General features: G+C 41.8%; 1 protein-coding gene and 1 long non-coding RNA gene across 2 annotated transcripts in view; one reads left to right on the forward strand and one right to left on the reverse strand.

Moving 5' to 3' along the window:
* Positions 1-23,426, forward strand: part of LOC145850408 (cell adhesion molecule CEACAM6-like) — a 92,352-nt gene that overhangs the window by 2,951 nt on the left and 65,975 nt on the right. The window lies entirely within an intron of this gene.
* On the reverse strand, positions 3,835-7,651 carry LOC145875691 (uncharacterized). Its single transcript, XR_014391295.1, has 3 exons — positions 6,699-7,651; positions 6,445-6,539; positions 3,835-4,446 (listed from the first exon to the last, which is right to left on the reverse strand). It is a non-coding gene; the product is annotated as an uncharacterized LOC145875691 (long non-coding RNA).

The following is a 23,426-nucleotide window of genomic DNA, read 5'->3' on the forward strand; positions in this document are numbered from 1 at the left end:
ACACGCACACACACTGGACACACGCACACACACACACTGGACACACACAAACACACACACTGAACACACACACACACACAAACTGGACACACACACACACACACACAAACTGAACACACACACACACTGAACACACACACACACTGAACACACACACACACACACACACACACACTGAACACACACACACACACACAAACTGGACACACACACAAACTGGACACACGCACACACTGGACACAGACACACACACACACTGGACACACACACACACACCAACACACTGGACACACACGCACACACTGGACACACACACACACTGGACACACACATAAACACACACTGAACACACACACACTCAACACACACACACACTGGACACACACACACACACACACTGGATATACACACACTCAACACACACACTGGAAACAAATTGGACACACACACTGGACACACACAAACACACACTCAACACACACACTGAACACACACACACTGAACACACACACACTGAACACACACACACTGAACACACACACACTGGACACACACACTGAACACACACACACTGGACACACACACTGGACACACACACACACACACACACACACTGGACAAACACACACACACACACTGAAACGCACACACACACTCACTGGACACGCACACACACACTCACTGGACACACACACACACACACACTGGACAAACACACACACTGGACAAACACACACACTGGACACACACACACACACACACTGGACACACACTGGACACACACACGCACACACTGGACACACACACACACACTGGACACAAACTGGACACACACACACACACTGGACACACACACACACACACACTGGACACACACACACACACCAACACACTGGACACACACACACACACACACACACACTGGATATACACACACTCAACACACACACACACACTGGAAACAAATTGGACACACACACACACACACACACAAACTGGACACAAACTGGACACACACATAAACACACACTCAACACACACACACTGAACACACACACACACTGAACACACACACACACTGGGCACAGACACTGGACACACACACACACAATGGACACACACACACTGGACACACACACACACACACACACACACACACACTGAACACACACACTCACTGGACACACACACACACACTTGACACAGACACTGGACACACACACACACACACTGGACACACACACACACACACTGAAACGCACACACACACTCACTGGACACACACACACACACACACACACACACACACACACACTGAACACACACACACACACACACACACACAAACTGGACACACACACTGGACACAAACTGGACACACACACACACACACTGGACACACACACACACACACCAACACACTGGACACACACACACTGAACACACACACACTCAACACACACACACACTGGACACACACACACACACTGGATATACACACACTCAACACACACTGGACACACACACACACACTCACTGGACACAAAATGGACACACACACACACACACACACACATTTGGACACACACACACACACACACACACACACACACACACACACACACACAGGACACACACACACACTGGACACAAACTGGACACGCACATAAACACACACTCAACACACACACACTGAACACACACACACACTGAACACACACACACACACACACACACACTCTGGACATACACACACTTGACACAGACACTGGACACACACACACACATTGGACACACACACACACACTGGACACACACACACACTGGACACACACACACACTGGGCACATACTCACACACTGAACACACACACACTGGACACACTCTGAACACACACACACACACACACACACACACTCACTGGACACACACACACACTCACTGGACACACACACACACACACACACTGGACACACACACACACACACACACTGGACACACACACACTGGACACACACACACTGGACACGCTGGCCACCCACTCAAACTGGACAAACACACACACACACACACTCACTGGACAAACGCACAACGGACATGGAAACACACTGGACACACACACACACACTGACACACATAAACACTGACACACACTGAACACACACAATGGACACTCACACGTGACAGGCTTGTAATATTTTCTGATCTTTTACCACTTTACATTTTTTATGATATATTTTACTGTTTGTGTTTGTACCACAGGAGGTTGGTGGGACCTTATTTAGGGAGGACAGGCTTGTAGTGGCTGGAGTGGAATAAGTGGAATGGTATCAAACACGTGGTTTCCATGTGTTCCATTTCATTCACTCTGTTCCAGACATTATTATGAGCCGTCCTCCCCTCAGCAGCCTCCTCTGGTATGTACTGTCCTTTATGTGAGAGAGATCCAACAAGGAATTACAATGTATGTATTACTTTTAATACCTGCAAATGACAAATAAACTACTGGAACTCCTTATGAATGTCTGCAGCCGACAAGAGGTGAAATTATTACCGGAATATTCTGCAAAATGTTGATGAAGACGTCACTCAATCCACCCAAAACAACATGCAGTCTTTCCACAAGACTCCCATGAAGTTATAGTGTGACGTTATGAGTCGACGTTAAAGTAACATTCTCACAACATACTGCACTTGTTTTATCCTGTTTTAGATGTATCCTCTGTTTAAACATTTAAACTCTTACAATAACACTGTTAAAATACCAACGTGATCATTTCTTGTCTTTTATGTTGGAAAAACTAATTGTACAATTATATATGGACATACGCTCCATAGTTGTACAAGTATACATGGATATATTGTACTTTTCATAATAAAACATACTTGAAACAAGAAAAATCATGTTAATAGTGGAAACAATTTCGTTATTGATTTTACATTGCTTCTCCCTGTCTCATGTTGACGTTTGTCATGAATCTTGACATGGAGGCAGAACTGCGATTTCCTCTAGATATGTCAGCTGCAAAGTCAGAATTGTCTGTGGAAAATAATGTTGTTTTATGGTCTTAATTTAAGGGAAGGATTAGCAGTGTGGTTAGGGTTGAGGTTAGGATTAAAATCGGATTGTATTATTTTGTGCCTGTGCCAGCTAGTAACCACTTTGCTGAACTGCCTCCAGGGCAAGATTCATGACAATAAATGCCAACCTGCCTCCAGGGCAAGATTCATGACAATAAATGCCAACCTGCCTCCAGGGCAAGATTTATGACAATAAATGCCAACCTGCCTCCAGGGCAAGATTCATGACAATAAATGCCAACCTGCCTCCAGGGCAAGATTCATGACAATAAATGCCAACCTGCCTCCCAGTCGTCCCCTCCTTATCTTTACAAGGCTGCAGAACATGCAAGCTAGTGATGTGGGGGTTCTCTCATAAGCCTCAGTCCCCAGGTGGGTAGATGGCAGGTTGAATAAAGAGAAGCTAGTGATGTGGGGGTTCTCTCATAACCCTCAGTCCCCAGGTGGGTAGATGGCAGGTTGAATAAAGAGAAGCTAGTGATGTGGGGGTTCTCTCATAACCCTCAGTCCCCAGGTGGGTAGATGGCAGGTTGAATAAAGAGAAGCTAGTGATGTGGGGGTTCTCTCATAACCCTCAGTCCCCAGCTGGGTAGATGGCAGGTTGAATAAATAGAAAACAATAGGCAACATAAAACAATCCATAAATGTATAATTATGTAATTAACACAAAACATTAAGGACACCTTTTCTTTCCATGACAAACTGACCAGGCGTACCTCAATATTAGGAAGGTATCCTTAATATTTTGTCCACTCAGTGGCTCTGACCCTTTACGTAACAGTCAATCCTCTTTTCCAGGAAACCTTCCTTAAATTTCCCCAAATACTTCCACACTGCTGCTCTCTCACAGCTGCTCCAGGGCCTCTTGGGTTGAGGAGTCATTCTCTTCTAACCTGATCACAGCTGCTCCAGGGCCTCTTGGGTTGAGGAGTCATTCTCTTCTAACCTCATCACAGCTGCTCCAGGGCCTCTTGGGTTGAGGAGTCATTCTCTTCTAACCTGATCACAGCTGCTCCAGGACCTCTTGGGTTGAGGAGTCATTCTCTTCTAACCTGATCACAGCTGCTCCAGGGCCTCTTGGGTTGAGGAGTCATTCTCTTCTAACCTGATCACAGCTGCTCCAGGGCCTCTTGGGTTGAGGAGTCATTCTCTTCTAACCTGATCACAGCTGCTCCAGGACCTCTTGGGTTGAGGAGTCATTCTCTTCTAACCTGATCACAGCTGCTCCAGGGCCTCTTGGGTTGAGGAGTCATTCTCTTCTAACCTGATCACAGCTGCTCCAGGGCCTCTTCGGTTGAGGAGTCATTCTCTTCTAACCTGATCACAGCTGCTCCAGGGCCTCTTGGGTTGAGGAGTCATTCTCTTCTAACCAGATCACAAACAAAGACAAGATTCAAACAAATAAACATGATGGTCCAACATAATAGGGGGGGGGGGGGTATAGGGAAGGTAGGGGAGAGGAGGGGGGTATAGGGAAGGTAGGGGAGAGGAGGGGGTATAGGGAAGGTAGGGGAGAGGAGGGGGGTATAGGGAAGGTAGGGGAGAGGAGGGGGTATTGGGAAGGTAGGGGAGAGGAGGGGGGTATAGGGAAGGGAGAGGAGGGGGTATAGGGAAGGTAGGGGAGAGGAGGGGGTATAGGAAAGGTAGGGGAGAGGAGGGGGGTATAGGGAAGGTAGGGGAGAGGAGGAATGGTATAGGGAAGGTGGGGTAGAGGAGGGGATATAGGGAAGGTAGGGGAATGGAGGGGGTATGGGAAGGTAGGGGATAGGACATGAAAAATAAAGACTTCATGTCAGGTAAGCAGCCTCCAAGTCTACCCTCACCAACTGATCATTAATTATGATCTAGGATCAGGTCCCCCCTCTCCATGTAATCTGATTCATTATGATCTAGGATCAGGTCCCCCCCTCTCCATGTAATCTGATTCATTATGATCTAGGATCAGGTCCCCCCCTCTCCATGTAATCTGATTCATTATGATATAGGATCAGGTCCCCCATCTCCATGTAATCTGATTCATTATGATATAGGATCAGGTCCCCCCTCTCCATGTAATCTGATTCATTATGATATAGGATCAGGTCCCCTCTCTCCATGTAATCTGATTCATTATGATCTAGGATCAGGTCCCTCCTCTCCATGTAATCTGATTCATTCTGATCTAGGATCAGGTCCCCCCTCTCCATGTAATCTGATTCATTATGATATAGCATCTTTTTATTTTTATTATTTCACCTTTATTTAACCAGGTAGGCCAGTTGAGAACAAGTTCTCATTTACAACTGCGACCTGGCCAAGATAAAGCAAAGCAGTGCGACAGAAACAACAACACAGAATTACATGTAATAAACAAGCGTACAGTCAACACAATAGAAAAAAGAAAGTCTATATACAGTGTGTGCAAATGGCGTGAGGAGGTATGGCAATAAATATGCCGTAGTAGCAAAGTAATCACAATTTAGCAGATTAACACTGGAGTGAGAGATGAGCAGATGATGATGTGCAAGTAGAAATAATGGTGTCCAAAAGAGCAGCAAAGTAAAAAAAAACAATATGGGGATGAGGTAGGTAGATTGGGTGGGCTATTTACAGATGGCCTATGTACAGCTGCAGAAATCGGTTAGCTGCTCAGATAGCTGATGTTTAAAGTTAGTGAGGGAAATATAAGTCTCCAGCTTCAGCGATTTTTGCACTTAGTTCCAGTCATTGGCTGCAGAGAACTGGAAGGAAAGGCAGCCAAAGGAGGTGTAGGCTTTGGGGGTGACCAGTGAGATGTACCTGCTGGAGCGCGTGCTACGGGTGGGTGTTGTTATCGTGACCAGTGAGCTGAGATAAGGCGGAGCTTTACCTAGCAAAGACTTATAGATGACCTGGAGCCAGTGGGTCTGGCGATGAATATGTAGCGAGGGCCAGCCGACTAAAATGACCTGGGTTGCAATCATGAAAAAAAACTACCCGGCCTTCATGGTTTGACATGGAGAACATTGGGAGAGATGAGAGCTGACGTTTTAGTAAATGTGCAGATTACGTATCTCAGTCACAGACAAGAAGCTCAATTAAGACATTATCTTCACCACTGGGACTGGGGACAACAGGACCACAGGTCAAATAATACAGCTCAACACTTCCACACTACCACAGTGAGTAGAATCAGGCTTCTGGACACAGAAAACTTGCAGAATTATTAATGATGAATTGTATTAGACGTTATTAGACATTTCTGTTGTTGAGGAGGATGGGAGATCCACAGAGACGTCAAAATGTGTTTCAAAAATCGTCAAAGAGTAATTATTTTAACCTAAAGCATTTAATAAAGACTTACAGTACAATATTATGGGGAATAGGAATGAGAGGGCTACTTACACCATTTTGGGAAGGGATCACAGCAGTGATTGAATGAGGGTATGAGGCATGAGTTGAGGTGTTCAGAGACTTGACCAGTGCAGGACAGGATTTGACTGGGAAGACAATAACACAAAAACACTACACAGTGAGACAAAAGAGCTAAGAATGAGTTACTCCAAGCAAGGAGTCAAATAGATGTGTAATAATGTGATTGTGATTGTGATTGACTCTACATAAAGTAATGAGAGAAAAATTGACAGGGGTTCCCTCACTGTGCTTAGAGAGGAAACATTCAATGTGCCAGTGGATGAGGGGGCCACATGAGACGTGGCTTCCAGTTCATGTGAGGAGGTAGTTGACAATGGTAGTGGAGTGGTCATCGCTTGTTAAACCATGGAACAGGAGGGGACTCAGCTGGAAATACAGACAGCAGATACGTTCCCTTGAAGCTGAGCCATCGTAGGTTTGAACAACAAGTTTGTCCATGAAGATAAACACGGAATTCACATCTCGCCCACTTGGCAAATCAAAGTAGCCCAAGAAACTTTTTCTGAATAAAGCCCTGATCATCCACATACAGTACCTGACGATAACTGACAACGGCAAGCAGACTGGTGGCAACCATAGGTCCCAGAGTGGGGGGGGGGATTTTTTTGCACTGGGGCCCAGAGGTTGTCCTTACCTGTTGACCTAACCAGGAAAACTCTGGACCCTATAAGGTATGACAGTGATGAATCAGTTGTAAAAGGTTTTGTAAGGGCTATGATGGGAACAGTTTGTCCTTATCTGTTGACCTAACCGCGATATTCAAATACCTTAGAAATGCTATTACTTCAATTTCTCAAACATATGACTATTTTACACCATTTTAAAGACAAGACTCTCGTTAATCTAACCACACTGTACGATTTCAAAAAGGCTTTACAATGAAAGCAAAACATTAGATTATGTCAGCAGAGTACCCAGCCAGAAATAATCAGACACCCATTTTTCAAGCTAGCATATAATGTCACATAAACCCAAATCACAGCTAAATGCAGCAATAACCTTTGATGATCTTCATCAGATGACACACCTAGGACATTATGTTATACAATACATGCATGTTTTGTTCAATTAAGTTCATATTTATATCAAAAAACAGCTTTTTACATTAGCATGTGACGTTCAGAACTAGCATACCCCCCGCAAACTTCCGGAGGAATTTGCTAAGTTACTCACGATAAACGTTGACAAAAAGCATAACAATTATTTTAAGAATTATAGATACAGAACTCCTCTATGCACTCGATATGTCCGATTTTAAAATAGCTTTTTGGTGAAAGCACATTTTGCAATATTCTAAGTACATAGCCCAGGCATCACGGGCTAGCTATTTAGACACCCGGCAAGTTTAGCACTCACCAATATCAGGTTTACTATTATAAAAGTTTGATTACCTTTTGTTGTCTTCGTCAGAATGCACTCCCAGGACTGCTACTTCAATAACAAATGTTGGTTTGGTCCAAAATAATCCATCGTTATATCCGAATAGTGGCGTTTTGTTCGTGCGTCCCAGACACTATCTGAAATGGTAAATCAGGGCCGCGCGCATGGCGCAATTCGTGACAAAAAAAATCTAAATATTCCATTACCGTACTTCGAAGCATGTCAACCGCTGTTTAAAATCCATTTTTATGCCATTTTTCTCGTAAAAAAGCGATAATATTCCGACCGGGAATGTCCATTTAGCTAAACAGAGGAAAGTAAACAAAGCTTTCGGTCGACGCGGGCACGAGCCTGAGTCTCACAGTACTGTAACCAGCCACTACCCAAACGCGCTACTTTTTTTCAGCCAGAGCCTGCAAAGCCACGATTCAGCTTTTTACCGCCTTCTGAGACCCTATGGCAGCCGTAGGAAGTGTCACGGGACAGCTAAGATCCTCACTCTTCAATAAACAGAGACAAGAAGAACAACACCTTGTCAGACAGGCCACTTCCTGAATGAAACCTTCTCAGATTTTTGCCTGCCAAATGAGTTCTGTTATACTCACAGACACCATTCAAACAGTTTTAGAAACTTTAGGGTGTTTTCTATCCATATGTAATAAGTATATGCATATTCTAGTTACTGGGTAGGAGTGGTAACCAGATTAAATCGGGTACGTTTTTTGTCCAGCCGTGTCAATACTGCCCCCTAGCCCTAACAGGCTAACTCCTGAGCTAAATTGTTTAGACCGGCCAGGGCCTTGGTCACTGATCCATCTGGAGCTGTGTTCTCAGGGATGAAAGTACAGCATTCAGATCCGAACATCACACACACACCACCCTTTTCAGCCAGAAGCATATCCAAAGCTATTCTATTCTGCAATACCATTAAAGTGGTCGCAGCTGTCTGTTCTGCTAACCCTTGAATTGCCTCTCTGGTATAGTTGATGAAACGCTGTTGGTTATAATAAATGTAATTTATCCAATCCACATTTTTATTGAGAGTCGACCACCAAAAAAGACTTGATTCCAATCCAGCCCATATCTGATTCCTAGCTTTAAACTCATCAGGCACCCCCCTTGGAACCCCAATGCTATCAATGTAAATTCTTTCGTCAAAGGACCCTGACGAAGCACTCCTCCCCTCTATTTCACCTGGCACTAGGTCTTTGTGTTGTATAAGGGTGAAGGGCATGCCTAACTGTACCAATGCACAAATACCAGTCCAATTTGCAGGCAGGTTTGGCCACAGCTTCATACCTCCACACAACCACCAGACATCCGCTCTCGGCCTTTTTTGTCTTACTAAAGTCCTCGGAACTCAACCACCCAGTCAGGTCCCTCATTGTCTTGTCAGTTGTAACATTCTCTGTCCTATTGCATGTTCTTACTTCCCCTACGTTCCATCCGTGTGTGTTGTGTTGAGCCACACAATAATAGTCTCCTCCTGCGACTGTGAAAGGGGGAAGTCTGGATCTAATGGGCACATAGGAGACAGATAATGCAGATCAGTGCAACTGTCTGGCTTCCTTGCCTTCATGAACAGCTTTACCATACAGGCCATTCCCCTTGGTAAATTAATTCCATCGAGTAGAAAGGGGATGGTTGTCAACTGAAGTTTGGCTGTTGCGCAGGCATAACCTTCTTCTTTAGCTACTGATCTAGCTGTATACTGAATCCATTCCAGCCATAGGTTGGAATCCCCAAACCAAGTCTTCACCTCAATCACTTCCTTAAGATCTTTCATCTGAACTATCCTCACCGGTCCTTGGCTCTGGATGACTACACAGGTAATGTCCGTTTTATCAGGGGTACTACTGGTATTCTGGCTGGTGGTAGAACTATCTCCTGTCCTAACCTCTACTACTCGGAATGGTACCGCAGTGTCGACAATGGTCTGGTCAAGGCCAACATACCATAACCCTAAATCCTCTTTCTTTATGCTTTTAACCTCTATGGGCTAGGTGGGACCCGTGGTGCACTCCATCAACAGCAGGTGCATTTCAAGAGCGGCAAATTTGAATCCAAATAAATGTCAAAATTCAAATTTTTCAAACATACAACTATTTTACACCCTTTGAAAGATAAACATCTCCTTAATCTAACCACGTTTTACGATTTCAAAAAGGTTTTACGGCGAAAGCATAAATTTAGAGTATGTTAGGACAGTACATTTACAAGAGTTGTGTGTAATGTTTTGTCAATTCAAAAACAGGGTCACCAAAACCATAAAACCAGCTAAAATGATGCACTAACCTTTTACAATCTCCATCAGATGACACTCCCAGGACATTATGTTAGACAATGCATGCATTTTTAGTTCTATCAAGTTCATATTTATATCCAAAAACAGCGTTTTACTATGGCATTGATGTTGAGGAAATCGTTTCCCTCCAATAACCGGCAGTCAAGTCAACACCACAAATTAAATAATTAAAATTAGAAAACATTGGTAAAATATTATATTGTCATTTAAAGAATTATAGATTTACATCTCTTGAACGCAACCGGATTGCCAGATTTAAAAATAACCTTACTGGGAAATCACACTTTGCAATAATCTGAGCACTGCGCCCAGAAAAATACGCGTTGCGATACAGACTAGACGTCATGTTGGGGAGATCTAAAATCGAAAATACTATGTAAATAATCCATTACCTTTGATTCTCTTCATCAGATGTCACTTCCAGGTATCACAGGTCCATAACGAATGTAGTTTTGTTCAAAAAAGCTCATCATTTATGTCCAAAAATCTCCGTCTTGTTAGCACATGATCTAAGCCAGCCGGACTTCTCGTCATGAACGAGGGGAAAAAATATATTTACGTTCGTTCAAACATGTCAAACGTTGTATAGCATAAATCATTAGGGCCTTTTTTAACCAGAACATGAATAATATTCAAGGTGGACGAATGCATACTCTTTTATAACGTATTGGAACGAGGATACCCAACATGAACTCGCGCGCCAGGTGTCTAATGGGCCATCATCGTTCCATGGCTCTTGTTCGGTCAGATCTCCCTCCAGAAGACTCAAAACACTTTGTAAAGGCTGGTGACATCTAGTGGAAGCAATAGGAAGTGCCAAAATATTCCTCAGCCCCTGTGTTTTTCAATGGGATAGGTTTAAAGGTAATACAACACATCAGGTATCCACTTCCTGTCAGAAAATGTCTCAGGGTTTTGCCTGCCAAATGAGTTCTGTTATACTCACAGACACCATTCAAACAGTTTTAGAAAATTTAGGGTGTTTTCTATCCATATGTAATAAGTATATGCATATTCTAGTTACTGGGTAGGAGTGGTAACCAGATTAAATCGGGTATGTTTTTTTATCCAGCCGTGTCAATACTGCCCCCTAGCCCTAACAGGTTAACCTCTCTTGGCTAGGCGGGACGAATTCGTCCCACCTACGTAACAGCCACTTTAAGCCTGTGGCGCGATTTTCAAAACCTTAAAAATCCTATTACTTCAATTTCTCAAACATATGACTATTTTACAGCTATTTAAAGACAAGACTCTCTTTAATCTAACCACACTGTCCGATTTCAAAAAGGCTTTACAACGAAAGCAAAACATTAGATTATGTCAGCAGAGTACCAAGCCAGAAATAATCAGACACCCATTTTTCAAGCCAGCATATAATGTCACCAAAACCCAGAAGACAGCTAAATGCAGCACTCACCTTTGATGATCTTCATCAGATGACAACCCTAGGACATTATGTTATACAATACATGCATGTTTTGTTCAATCAAGTTCATATTTATATCAAAAACCAGCTTTTTACATTAGCATGTGACGTTCAGAACTAGCATACTTCCGGGGAATTCGCTAACATTTTACTAAATTACTCACGATAAACGTTCACAAAAAGCATAACAATTATTTTAAGAATTATAGATACAGACCTCCTCTATGCACTCGATATGTCCGATTTTAAAATAGCTTTTTGGTGAAAGCACATTTTGCAATATTCTAAGTACATAGCCCAGGCATCACGGGCTCGCTATTTAGACACCCGGCAAGTTTAGCACTCACCATAATCATATTTACTATTATAAAAGTTTGATTACCTTTTGTTGTCTTCGTCAGAATGCACTCCCAGGACTGCTACTTCAATAACAAATGTTGGTTTGGTCCAAAATAATCCATCGTTATATCCGAATAGCGGCGTTTTGTTCGTGCGTTCCAGACACTATCCGAAATGGTAAAGAAGGGTCGTGCGCATGGTGCAATTCGTGACAATAAAATTCTAAATATTCCATTACCGTACTTCGAAGCATGTCAACCGCTGTTTAACCTCTTGGGGCTAGGTGGGACGCTAGCGTGCCACCCGTGGTGCACTCCATCAACAGCAGGTGCATTTCAAGAGCGGCAAATTTGAATCCAAATAAATGTCAAAATTCAAATTTTTCAAAAATACAACTATGTTACACCATTTGAAAGATAAACATCTCCTTAATCTAACCACGTTTTACGATTTCAAAAAGGTTTTACGGCGAAAGCATAAATTTAGAGTATGTTAGGACAGTACATTTACAAGAGTTGTGTGTAATGTTTTGTCAAGTCAAAGACAGGGTCACCAAAACCATAAAACCAGCTAAAATGATGCACTAACCTTTTACAATCTCCATCAGATGACACTCCTAGGACATTATGTTAGACAATGCATGCATTTTTAGTTCTATCAAGTTCATTTTTATATCCAAAAACAGCGTTTTACTATGGCATTGATGTTGAGGAAATCGTTTCCCTCCAATAACCGGCAGTCAAGTCAGCGTCACAAATTAAATAATTAAAATTAGAAAACATTGTTAAAATATTATATTGTCATTTAACCTGTTGGGTCTAGGGGGCAGCATTTGCACGTCTGGATAAAAAAAATGTACCCGATTTAATCTGGTTACTAATCCTACCCAGTAACTAGAATATGCATATACTTATTATATATGGATAGAAAACACTCTAAAGTTTCCAAAACTGTTTGAATGGTGTCTGTGAGTATAACAGAACTCATTTGGCAGGCAAAACCCTGAGACATTTTCTGACAGGAAGTGGATACCTGATGTGTTGTATTGACTTTAAACCTATCCCATTGAAAAACACAGGGGTTTAGGAATATTTTGGCACTTCCTATTGCTTCCACTAGATGTCACCAGCCTTTACAAAGTGTTTTGAGTCTTCTGGAGGGAGATCTGACCGAACAAGAGCCATGGAACGGTGATGTCCCATTAGACACCTGGCGCGCTACTTCATGTTGGGTACCCTCGTTCCAATACGTTATAAAAGACTATGCATTCGTCCACCTTGAATATTATTCATGTTCTGGTTAAAAAAGGCCCTAATGATTTATGCTATACAACGTTTGACATGTTTGAACGAACGGAAATATATTTTTTCCCCTCGTTCATGACGAGAAGTCCGGCTGGCTTACATCATGTGCTAACGAGACGGAGATTTTTGGACATAAATGATGAGCTTTTTTGAACAAAACTACATTCGTTATGGACCTGTGATACCTGGAAGTGACATCTGATGAAGAGAATCAAAGGTAATGGATTATTTACATAGTATTTTCGATTTTAGATCTCCCCAACATGACGTCTAGTCTGTATCGCAACGCGTATTTTTCTGGGCGCAGTGCTCAGATTATTGCAAAGTGTGATTTCCCAGTAAGGTTATTTTTAAATCTGGCAAGTTGATTGCGTTCAAGAGATGTAAATCTATAATTCTTTAAATGACAATATAATATTTTACCAATGTTTTCTAATTTTAATTATTTAATTTCTGACGCTGACTTGACTGCCGGTTATTGGAGGGAAACGATTTCCTCAACATCAATGCCATAGTAAAACGCTGTTTTTGTATATAAATATGAACTTGATAGAACTAAAAATGCATGCATTGTCTAACATAATGTCCTAGGAGTGTCATCTGATGGAGATTGTAAAAGGTTAGTGCATCATTTTAGCTGGTTTTATGGTTTTGGTGACCCTGTCTTTGACTTGACAAAACATTACACACAACTCTTGTAAATGTACTGTCCTAACATACTCTAAATTTATGCTTTCGCCGTAAAACCTTTTTGAAATCGTAAAACGTGGTTAGATTAAGGAGATGTTTATCTTTCAAATGGTGTAACATAGTTGTATTTTTGAAAAATTTGAATTTTGACATTTATTTGGATTCAAATTTGCCGCTCTTGAAATGCACCTGCTGTTGATGGAGTGCACCACGGGTGGCACGCTAGCGTCCCACCTAGCCCCAAGAGGTTAAAGAATTATAGATTTACATCTCTTGAACGCAATCAACTTGCCAGATTTAAAAATAACCTTACTGGGAAATCACACTTTGCAATAATCTGAGCACTGCGCCCAGAAAAATACGCGTTGCGATACAGACTAGACGTCATGTTGGGGAGATCTAAAATCGAAAATACTATGTAAATAATCCATTACCTTTGATTCTCTTCATCAGATGTCACTTCCAGGTATCACAGGTCCATAACGAATGTAGTTTTGTTCAAAAAAGCTCATCATTTATGTCCAAAAATCTCCGTCTCGTTAGCACATGATGTAAGCCAGCCGGACTTCTCGTCATGAACGAGGGGAAAAAATATATTTCCGTTCGTTCAAACATGTCAAACGTTGTATAGCATAAATCATTAGGGCCTTTTTTAACCAGAACATGAATAATATTCAAGGTGGACGAATGCATACTCTTTTATAACGTATTGGAACGAGGGTACCCAACATGAAGTAGCGCGCCAGGTGTCTAATGGGACATCACCGTTCCATGGCTCTTGTTCAGTCAGATCTCCCTCCAGAAGACTCAAAACACTTTGTAAAGGCTGGTGACATCTAGTGGAAGCAATAGGAAGTGCCAAAATATTCCTAAACCCCTGTGTTTTTCAATGGGATAGGTTTAAAGTCAATACAACACATCAGGTATCCACTTCCTGTCAGAAAATGTCTCAGGGTTTTGCCTGCCAAATGAGTTCTGTTATACTCACAGACACCATTCAAACAGTTTTGGAAACTTTAGAGTGTTTTCTATCCATATATAATAAGTATATGCATATTCTAGTTACTGGGTAGGATTAGTAACCAGATTAAATCGGGTACATTTTTTTTATCCAGACGTGCAAATGCTGCCCCCTAGACCCAACAGGTTAAAATCAAGTTTTACGCTATTTTTCTCGTAGAAAACCGATAATATTCCGACAGGGAATCTCCTTTTCGGGCAAACAGAGGAAAAAATCACAAAGGCGGGGGCGGTCGGGTCACGCGCATATGCCCAGAGTCCCTTGATCGGCCACTTGAGAAAGGCGATAATGTGTTTCAGCCTGGGGCTGGGATGACGACATTCTGTTTTTTCCCGGGCTCTGAGCGCCTATGGAAGACGTGGAAAGTGTCACGTTAGAGCAGAGATCCTTAGTAAAAGATAGAGATGGAAAAGAAGTTCAAGAAATGGTCAGACAGACCACTTCCTGTAAAGGAATCTCTCAGGTTTTGACCTGCCATTTGAGTTCTGTTATACTCACAGACACCATTCAAACAGTTTTAGAAACTTTAGGGTGTTTTCTATCCATATGTAATAAGTATATGCATATTCTAGTTACTGGGTAGGAGTGGTAACCAGATTAAATCGGGTATGTTTTTTATCCAGCCGTGTCAATACTGCCCCCTAGCCCTAACAGGTTAATGGTCATTCCTATCTTCAAGCAATACTTCCCTTGCTCTGGATTGCAGTCAAAAACCCTGGCCTTCACTATACTCCATCTGTTTCTATATTGGGTGTGTGGATTGACATAGCCATCTCTCTCTGTGTGAGCTATGACCTGATTCCATGAGTTACACCGGGATCTACACAGATATCTTCCCCATTAAGTCTGAGTCCTAGACTGCCAGGAGGTTAGGGACCCCATTTGGTCTGCATAGAACTCTATTGAGACATCCTTCCCTAACTCTACTCTCACTTCCTTTTTATCCAGATCGAGTGACCTTTTGTACCTAGGCCATAAAAACTCATCTTCTACACTATAGGTCAAGTTACCACTTTCTGTCTTCTCGAGTGGTTCATGGTGTATTAGGTATATGGCTCCCACAATCAGACAGCTCAGACTGACCAGTACCCCTGTAAAGCCCCACCCCCTCCCGGAGAATATATCACTGGCTAGAGGCCAACCCACACTTTCACTTCTATGAACGCACACAGTGAGGATCGGGCGGGTTAGGGAATCTTCGTTAGAGAGGTAACCCCCGAACCTTATTGGTATTCGGTTCTTCTCCTAACTCTGTGATTGTTCGACAGTGTCAGTGTGTCTTACCCTCCCGCAATGTGTGATATGAACCCAGGTAGCTCTTTCAGCTATTCTCACCGCGAAGGCTATTACCAGGAACCCTTGGTATGGGCCCTCCCACCATTGCTGCTTCCAGTTCTTTGCTCCTCAGGGACTGGATCCACACCCAGTCTCCTGGTTGGATTGAGTGAATCATCTTCTCCTGTAATTCACCTGTTGGACACAAAGTCTCGGACATACGGGTTTGGTTAACCATGTGTTCTGTTAGTATATCTTCAACTTCTATGTCTACCTGTTCTGGCCTCCCTAACTCTGGCATTCTATATGGTTTACCTGATCAACTAAAATGTAATCCATTATTTAAAGAGATAGATCCTAGTAAACCAACTACCCTAATTGTGTCCACCCAGTAAGTTGGGACTGCTTCTTCCCATTTAATATACTTCTCTATTATAAAAAATGTTTTTTTAAGTAGTTCGTTATCCAATAGGCCACAAAGTGTTTCCGAACCTGCTCTACTATCCCCCCTGTTGACACATGGCTCTGCCCATGTGTCAATCTTGCCGCATCTCTAAACAATGACTTAGGTAGTATTGTTAACTTATCATGATACCAAATACCGTCCTTATATAAATTGCTCCTAACTTCTCCCATTTCGAAATCCCTTTCACTGGTGCTCTAGACTGACAATTTTAATATAGCTTTGTCTATGTTTACTTCCTCTTTTAAGAACTGCTGTGTCGACAGCTGCGGTTTAAGACCTGCCTTTTTCGTTTCCACATCTGCTTTCTGTTGTTGTTACTGACACTATCTGTCCCTCTAATTTTGGCCTCACATTTACAAATAGCTAACTTTTCTGGCAAAAGTACAGCATCTAAGAGATTCAAAATCAACTGAGCGTGTGTAATAGGTTTCCCAGAAGTGGTTACCATTGCCCTGTTTCTCCATTGGGCTGCAAATATGTGTACTATGTTAAATGCATAGGCACTGTCTGTGTAAATAGTAATACGTTTTCCTGTCCCTAACTGACACGCACGGGTAAGGGCTACTATTTCTGCTTATTGTGCTGAATAGTTTCTCGGTAACGGCTCTGCTTCCAAGACCTCTGTGTCTGTAACTATAGCATATCCTGTTGCATTAGTGCCATCATGGTTCTTTCTTGATGACCCATCTTCAAACATAGTCAGTTCCCCATCAGGTAAAGCTAGATAAGTCAAATCGGGTCTTGGTAGGACAACTTTCTCAGTTTCTGTTACACAATCATGTGGGCTGCCATCTGTTGCAATAGGAACTAATGTTGAGGGGTTCAGAGTAGTACAACATCCTATTGTCAAATTAGGCATGTTCAAAAGAATTATCATACGAGACAAATTTCTAGCTGGTGACATGTAAGCCATCTTATGTTCTAACAACAGTATGGATACGGCATGAGGAACTTTTAAAGTCAAATCATGATAGAGCACAACAGATGCCAAGTCCTCAACTGCCTGAGCTGCTGCCACCACAGACTGCCACCACAGACTGCAAACATAGTGGCATGGCTTGGGCTACTTCATCTAATCGGGAGGAATAGTAAGCAATAGGCCTATTTTTTTCCCCCGTGTCTCTTGGTCAGTACTGATGTCATGAACCCCTCCCTACAGTCTACTGTCTGGGTAAAGGGGCGATCATATCTGGGAAACGCCAGTACTGAGCTAGATGTTAATAACATTTTAATGTTTACAAACTGATTTTCAGCCTCATCTGTCCACTTGATCTTATCTTTTGCTGCCATAGCTTTACCATATATCAACTCACTAAGCTTCCCTGTATGTAATGCAAAATGGGGTATCCACGCACGGCAATAGTTAATCATTCCAAAAAAACTCATCATTTGTTTCTTATTGAGTGGTTTAGGTGCTTCTAGGATGGCTGTCTTTCTGGTAGAATTAAGTGTTCTCCCTTCTTGAGTTATAGTGTCCCAAATAGATAAATTCCTCCTGCCAGAGTTGCAACTTCCTCTTGCTGACTTTATGACCTTGTTCTGCTAAGAAAACTAACAGTCTGCCTTACAGCCCTCCTGAGAAGGATTCGTAAAATATCATTTTCATAAATCAAAATTTAGCTTCCATCGGGGCTCAAATTTTTGTAAATTACTAATAATTACTTTTAATAAAATCTATAATATGTCTTCAGGACTACTTACACTAAAATAACTCCTTTAAGATCTTTCGTCTGAACTATCCTCACCGGTCCTTGGCTCTGGATGACTACACAGGTAATGTCCGTTTTATCAGGGGTACTACTGGTATTCTGGCTGGCGGTAGAACTATCTCCTGTCCTAACCTCTACTACTCATAATGGTACCGCAGTGTCGACAATGGTCTGGTCAAGGCCAACATACCATAACCCTAAATCCTCTTTCTTTATGCTTTTAATGGTCATTCCTATCTTCAAGCAATACTTCCCTTGCTCTGGATTGCAGTCAAAAACCCTGGCCTTCACTATACTCCATCTGTTTCTATATTGGGTGTGTGGATTGACATAGCCTTCTCTCTCTGTGTGAGCTATGACCTGATTCCATGAGTTACACCGGGATCTACACAAATATCTTCCCCATGAAGTCTGAGTCCTAGTCTGCCAGGAGGTTAGGGACCCCATTTGGTCTGCATAGAACTCTATTGAGACATCCTTCCCTAACTCTACTCTCACTTCCTTTTTATCCAGATCGAGTGACCTTTTGTACCTAGGCCATAAATACTCCTCATCTTCTACACTATGGGTCAAGTTACCACTTTCTGACTTCTCGAGTGGTTCATGGTGTATTAGGAATATGGCTCCCACAATCAGACAGCTCAGACTGACCAGTACCCCTGTAAAGCCCCACCCCCTCCCGGTGAATATATCACTGGCTAGAGGCCAACCCACACTTTCACTTCTATGAACGCACACAGTGAGGATCGGGCGGGTTAGGGAATCTTTGTTAGAGAGGTAACCCCTGAACCTTATTGGTATTCGGTTCTTCTCCTAACTCTGTGATTGTTCGACAGTATCAGTGTGTCTTACCCTCCCGCAATGTGTGATATGAACCCAGGTAGCTCTTTCAGCTATTCTCACCGCGAAGGCTATTACCAGGAACACTTGGTATGGGCCCTCCCACCGTGGCTGCTTCCAGTTCTTTTCTCCTCAGGGACTGGATCCACACCCAGTCTCCTGGTTGGATTGAGTGAATCATCTTCTCCTGTAATTCACCTGTTGGACACAAAGTCTCAGACATACGGGTTTGGTTAACCATGTCTTCTGTTAGTATATCTTCAACTTCTATGTCTACCTGTTCTGGCCTCCCTAACTCTGGCATTCTATATGGTTTACCTGATCAGCTAAAATGTAATCCATAATTTAAAGAGATAGATCCTAGTAAACCAACTACCCTAATCATGTCCACCCAGTAAGTTGGGACCGCTTCTTCCCATTTAATATACTTATCTATTATAATTTTTTTTAAAAGTAGTTCGTTATCCAATAGGCCACAAAGTGTTTCCGAACCTGCTCTACTATCCCCCCTGTTGACACATGGCTCTGCCCATGTGTCAATCTTGCCGCATCTCTAAACAATGACTTAGGTAGTATTGGTAACTTATCATGATACCAAATACCGTCCTTATATAAATTGCTCCTAACTTCTCCCATTTCGAAATCCCTTTCACTGGTGCTCTAGACTGACAATTTTAATATAGCTTTGTCTATGTTTACTTCCTCTTTTAAGAACTGCTGTGTCGATGGCTGCGGTTTAACCTGTTTAGGATAGGGGGCAGTATTTTCACGGCCGGATAAAAAACGTACCCGATTTAATCTGGTTATGACTCCTGCCCAGAAACTAGAATATGCATATAATTAGTAGCTTTGGATAGAAAACACTCCAAAGTTTCTAAAACTGTTTGAATGGTGTCTGTAAGTATAACAGAACTCAAATGGCAGGCCAAAACCTGAGAAGATTCCAAACAGCAAGTACCCTGTCTGACCATTTCTTGGCCTTCTTTGTCATCTCTATCCAAAACAAAGGATCTCTGCTGTAACGTGACACTTTCTAAGGCTCCCATAGGCTATCAGAAGGCGCCAGAACGTTGAATGATGACTCTGCAGTTACTGGCTGAAAAACAGTAGCGCATTTGCTAAGTGGTCGATCTGAGAACAATGAGACGGGCGTGCGCATGCACGTGAAGAGTCCATTTTACTTTTTCAGTCTTTGAACGAAAACAACGACTCCCGGTCGGAATATTATCGCTATTTTACGAGAAAAATCGCATAACAATTGATTTTAAACAGCGTTTGACATGCTTCAAAGTACGGTAATGGAATATTTTGAATTTTTTGTCACGATACTCGTCCGCGCGTCACCCTTCGTTACCCTTCGGATAGTGTCTTGAACGGATGAACAAAATGCCGCTATTTGGATATAACTATGGATTATGTGGAACCAAACCAACATTTGTTGTTGAAGTAGAAGTCCTGGGAGTGCATTCTGACGAAGAACAGCAAAGGTAATCCAATTTTTCTTATAGTAAATCTGAGTTTAGTGAGTACCAAACTTGGTGGGTGTCAAAATAGCTAGCCCGTGATGGCGAGCTATCTACTCAGAATATTGCAAAATGTGCAATCACCGAAAAGCTATTTTAAAATCGGACACCGCGATTGCATAAAGGAGTTCTGTATATATAATTCTTAAAATAATTGTTCTGTTTTTTGTGAACGTTTATCGTGAGTAATTTAGTAAATTCACCGGAAGTGTTCGGTGGGAATGCTAGTTCTGAAAGTCACATGCTAATGTAAAAAGCTGGTTTTTGATATAAATATGAACTTGATTGAACAAAACATGCATGTATTGTATAACCTCTCTGGGCTAGGCGTGACGAATTCGTCCCACCTACGTAACAGCCACTTGAAGCCTGTGGCGCGATTTTCAAAACCTTAAAAATCCTATAACTTCAATTTCTCAAACATATGACTATTTTACAGCTATTTAAAGACAAGACTCTCGTTAACCTCTATGGGCTAGGTGGGACGCTAGCGTCCCACCCGTGGTGCACTCCATCAACAGCAGGTGCATTTCAAGAGCGGCAAATTTGAATCCAAATAAATGTCAAAATTCAAATTTTTCAAACATACAACTATTTTACACCCTTTGAAAGATAAACATCTCCTTAATCTAACCACGTTTTACGATTTCAAAAAGATTTTACGGCGAAAGCATAAATTTAGAGTATGTTAGGACAGTACATTTACAAGAGTTGTGTGTAATGTTTTGTCAATTCAAAGACAGGGTCACCAAAACCATAAAACCAGCTAAAATGATGCACTAACCTTTTACAATCTCCATCAGATGACACTCCTAGGACATTATGTTAGACAATGCATGCATTTTTAGTTCTATCAAGTTCATATTTATATCCAAAAACAGCGTTTTACTATGGCATTGATGTTGAGGAAATTGTTTCCCTCCAATAACCGGCAGTCAAGTCAACACCACAAATTAAATAATTAAAATTAGAAAACATTGGTAAAATATTATATTGTCATTTAAAGAATTATAGATTTACATCTCTTGAACGCAATCAACTTGCCAGATTTAAAAATAACCTTACTGGGAAATCACACTTTGCAATAATCTGAGCACTGCGCCCAGAAAAATACGTGTTGCGATACAGACTAGACGTCATGTTGGGGAGATCTAAAATCAAAAATACTATGTAAATAATCCATTACCTTTGATTCTCTTCATCAGATGTCACTTCCAGGTATCACAGGTCCATAACGAATGTAGTTTTGTTCAAAAAAGCTCATCATTTATGTCCAAAAATCTCCGTCTTGTTAGCACATGATCTAAGCCAGCCGGACTTCTCGTCATGAACGAGGGGAAAAAATATATTTCTGTTCGTTCAAACATGTCAAACGTTGTATAGCATAAATCATTAGTGCCTTTTTTAACCAGAACATGAATAATATTCAAGGTGGACGAATGCATACTCTTTTATAACGTATTGGAACGAGGGTACCGAACATGAACTCGCGCGCCAGGTGTCTAATGGGCCATCATTGTTCCATGGCTCTTGTTCGGTCAGATCTCCCTCCAGAAGACTCAAAACACATTGTAAAGGCTGGTGACATCTAGTGGAAGCAATAGGAAGTGCCAAAATATTCCTCAGCCCCTGTGTTTTTCAATGGGATAGGTTTAAAGGTAATACAACACATCAGGTATCCACTTACTGTCAGAAAATGTCTCAGGGTTTTGCCTGCCAAATGAGTTCTGTTATACTCACAGACACCATTCAAACAGTTTTAGAAACTTTAGAGTGTTTTCTATCCATATATAATAAGTATATGCATATTCTAGTTACTGGGTAGGATTAGTAACCAGATTAAATCGGGTACATTTTTTTTATCCAGCCGTGCAAATACTGCCCCCTAGCCCTAACAGGTTAATCTAACCACACTGTCCGATTTCAAAAAGGCTTTACAACGAAAGCAAAACATTAGATTATGTCAGCAGAGTACCAAGCCAGAAATAATCAGACACCCATTTTTCAAGCCAGCATATAATGTCACCAAAACCCAGAAGACAGCTAAATGCAGCACTCACCTTTGATGATCTTCATCAGATGACAACCCTAGGACATTATGTTATACAATACATGCATGTTTTGTTCAATCAAGTTCATATTTATATCAAAAAACAGCTTTTTACATTAGCATGTGACGTTCAGAACTAGCATAACTAGCAAACTTCCGGGGAATTCGCTAACATTTTACTAAATTACTCACGATAAACGTTCACAAAAAGCATAACAATTATTTTAAGAATTATAGATACAGACCTCCTCTATGCACTCGGTATGTCCGATTTTAAAATAGCTTTTTGGTGAAAGCACATTTTGCAATATTCTAAGTACATAGCCCAGGCATCACGGGCTAGCTATTTAGACACCCGGCAAGTTTAGCACTCACCATAATCATATTTACTATTATAAAAGTTTGATTACCTTTTGTTGTCTTCGTCAGAATGCACTCCCAGGACTGCTACTTCAATAACAAATGTTGGTTTGGTCCAAAATAATCCATCGTTATATCCGAATAGCGGTGTTTTGTTCGTGCGTTCCAGACACTATCCGAAATGGTAAAGAAGGGTCGCGCGCATGGCGCAATTCGTGACAAAAAAATTCTAAATATTCCATTACCGTACTTCGAAGCATGTCA

The sequence above is a fragment of the Salmo salar genome, unplaced genomic scaffold (genome assembly GCF_965601325.2).
Source record: "Salmo salar unplaced genomic scaffold, fSalSal1 ptg000306l, whole genome shotgun sequence".
NCBI classification, from domain to species: Eukaryota; Metazoa; Chordata; class Actinopteri; order Salmoniformes; family Salmonidae; genus Salmo; species Salmo salar.